Genomic DNA, 4,128 nt, shown 5'->3' on the forward strand with positions numbered 1-4,128 from the left:
AAGAGATTAAATTAAATTTATGAAAGAAATACGACTGTGTTAAATAATGAAAGTATAATGAAATTATGAGAGTTTATACACAAATAAATAATACAGCTCTCTTGCCCTGTATAATGGTTTATCATATCTATGTTATTGTTAATTAAATTAAATTTGCTAAGTAGAACATAAATGTTAAGTATCAAGTAAGTCACATATAAATAAAGATAAAGATAAAATCTACTTTGTATTAAAATTAGTAAAAATTTTCTACTCGTATTATTATCTTATATAATTTAAGTCCTTTTTATTCAATACATGTATAGTTTTATCTTTTGTTTTCATATTTTTAAATAAAGTAAACAATTTGTTAAAAGTGGGAAAATCCCCAGCCTAATTTTACTAGAAGCAATATTAAAAAACAGCCATTATAGTAAGGATATTTGGTACCTCTCGTATCTTTACGATCTTTCGTATCTTTACGCATTTTTTCTATGAACACAATGTGCGTAAATAAGCGAGAGGTTACTGTACTCATATATATCTAAAACACGACAATCATTCTAAAACAAGGGTAAACTAAAGTCATTTTCTTGACGAAAAAATTTCAAAACATAATGATTTTATTGTTTTTAAAGAATACACTTTACAGAGCCATTTTTCCACAAAAACATTTTTACACGGGTCGATTTTTTTTGTTAACTAATTAACTTTTATTTTTAATATCACTGTTACCCTTTTCCCTTACCCTTGGTCGGTAGTTTTTCTTCTTCTTGTTGTTTTTTATTTATAATTTTTTTCATTATTTTAATTTTTTTTAACTATTACTGTTATATCTATTTTAAATCTTCATTCAATTAAAGTTAGTTATTAGTTAAATATACAATGTTAATCTTAAAGATAATTTTTAATTGTTTAACGACTTAAACATTTGTTATAATAAAATTATAGTATTTTGGGTCTGACATTTTGATCTATTGCAAAATTTTTGTCTTGATTGTTTTAATAAAATTATTAGTAAGATTTGAAATACAAAGGTTGTTTGGAATAAGCATCCTTATCACTTTTATACATTTTTAATATTATTTTGAATGTATGTATTTTTTTAATTTAAAAAAAGTATTTATTTATATCTGAAAACTAGACTAATTTTGTTAAATAACACCTAATAAGTGTTATAAGAATGGAACTAAGTCATATTTTTTGTTATAAATTAATTTTTTTTTACTTACTTGTTATCACATAATTTAATATTTTTACTAGCTTTATAAGATATTTAGATATAAAGATCAACTTGATGTTTATAAAGATAACTATAAGTTTTTAATAAAAGTTGCAAAAATTTTTTATGTACTCTGTTTACAAAAATTCTGAACTTGAAGTATATTTTTTGATTAACAATACGAAGTATACATTTCTTTTTTTTTTTATTAGGGATTTTACAATTGCAAAGCAGTTTAACTTTAGTGATACTTGACTAACTAAAACTAAATTTTAATCACTTTTAAGATGTTTTTACATCTAAAAGATCAATTGTATCTTTTAGTTTTTAAAATTAAAAGACATTTTCTACTAATTTACTAAATCTCAATAATTTGTTTTAACAACTCTACAAAAAACACTTATACTTTTTAAGATAATTACTCGTCTTGGATATATAAATAATTTTAATTACAAGGTAAATTATTTTTTAACCCTAACAGCTTACAATCATTAACTCTAGAGAGTTTTGTGACTAACGAAGAAGTTTTTAATTCACAGAGTTTTGCAATTAAGCTGATCAACTTGTTTCATCCATTGAAAAATTTTAAGAACTTGCATTTTTGTTCAGTATAAAAGTCAGATAGAGATATTATTTTTAGCAAAAGTTAATATTCACAAGCATTTAAAACAATTGATAATAATTAAGTTTAAATTTGCGACTCTGTTTAATAACAACTCGTTTAAAAATAGAAATTTGATGCAGATTTATAAATGCATTTGAAAATTCTTTAAAATATAATAAATATTGTTTATTGAACTACAAAAATAAAATTGCTCAAAATATTTGGTCCTATGACCTGGTGCACGAAAAAACCTTTCGGTTATCGAGTCGCACACCACTTGGATACCTTTTAACGTCTTGTCCACGGCAAGACTCATTTATATTAAAAAACTACTACGAACTAAATCTAAACAATTTAACACATTACTTTAACAACAATTTGCATCATATAATAAACTAATATTAGAATTTTTTAAATTATTTTTTTGCTTTGAGGTTTAAAAAACATTTTTAGGTCAACAAAAAATATCCAAGAACATCAGTAGTAGTTTGAATACTAATTAAAAAATTTGGCTTCAAACAAAACTTTTTTATATATAGTTATGTTAGCTTTAAACGAGATTCAAAAAAGTTGGTCGATGCAAATATGGAAGAAAACATAAGTTTGCACTTTCATTTAAATATTTGCTCACAATAATAAGATAAACATATATATTTATTATTTTAGCTGCATTTGGTCTGAATAACGACATATGCTTTATCCTTAGAACTTACTTTAATATTAATATGGTATTGGAGCTTTTATATGTATGTTTATAAGTAACACGTTGTTTTTTTTTTGCAACTTAATAATACATTACAGTTATTTAATTTTTCGTAAAAAGAAATTCTACTCCGCAAACAATGTTATTACTTCATATGAATTTTATTCTACCGATTTTGTAGTTTTATGTTAACGCTACACAGATAGCGAATGAAAATTTATGTTAAAATGAGGCACATAAAAGAATATTTTTACAATTCCTACTACTTTAAATTATACTCTTTTAATTTAAGTTAAAAATATTAAAACTATTTGAAGTTCAGTCAATTCAAGGAAACAAAGACACTTACAAATGTACTTGAAGTAGTTTGCGGTAACAAAATTAGAAATATTTGAAAACTTTGTACTGGCAATACTACTTGAGAAATTATAGAACGGCTTATTTCTCATTATTGTTTAGGAATGTAGCATAATGTACACAGTTATTGTTAAATTGATTGAACAAATCAAATTATCTTTGGTTCATTTAACAAGTTTTGAAAAATTATTTGCCGAAAATCGCTATTCATTTGATATATATTTTATGTATATCAACTTACTTATGTGTTTACACTTTACTATCAATTTAACTTTTAAGTTTCTTTTTGATACATCACTTGAGTTAGCAGTTTTTACTTTTTAAATTAACGGTACATTTGTTTGAAATAAAAAACATGAAAAGTATTAACAAGGTTACCACCTGAATTTTATTTAAACAACATTATAAACATGTATCATGAAAACTATTCCCTCACTTTAATTAATCGACTTAATGTATTTTCACATGCTCGATTTCGCGTGGACTTTTTCTTAAATTAAGTAAGTTCTTTAATTTAAATTTAAGTTTAACTTTTTAAAAGGATAAAAAACAGTATATCAGTTGTTAATTTTTTGTAACATACTGTAATTAAGTCTTAAGTTCTTATTAAGTGTCTACTTTTAATTTTCAAAAATATACTTACAAGGGTCCACAACTTGATCTCAAGGAAAAACTAATAACTTAATAATTGTTTTCATACTTACGAAAGATAAGACAATTATTTTACTTGTCTTGAATATTGTAATTCTAAATTCCAGAAGGAAAAATATTGTTTTGTAATACACTTCTGATTAACTGAACTTTTGTTTTTGAAAAAAAAACTATTTTTAACTAATATTAGTTGTCCTTGTAAAATCACAATAATATTTAATTTGGTACTTAAATACTTTTGAAGCAGTAATGAGAGCTAATAAGTTATGTTTCTTATAGCAATATACTCTACAGTTTGTTACCTTTTTAATGTAACCCATCTGAAAATTAAACCACAAGTACAGTTACTTTTTATTATCAAACATTAAAAAAATTCCAAATTTTATAATTTATTCTAATAGTGTCACAATTTCCATAAACATAAATTAAATATATGGAATATTTATGAAAATTATAAAAAACTGAGCTTGAAAGGAATATATAGAAACGAAATGTAAGCAAAAAAAAAAGGAAAATTAGTTCTACAAAAAATAATTAGATTATTTTTTATTCTATAACATAATTAAAAAACAATTTTAATTAATTAGTTTAAACACATTATTACATATCGAT

Source organism: Thalia democratica, chromosome 1, assembly GCF_965202585.1.
Source record: "Thalia democratica chromosome 1, ktThaDemo2.hap1.1, whole genome shotgun sequence".
Lineage (NCBI taxonomy): Eukaryota > Metazoa > Chordata > Thaliacea > Salpida > Salpidae > Thalia > Thalia democratica.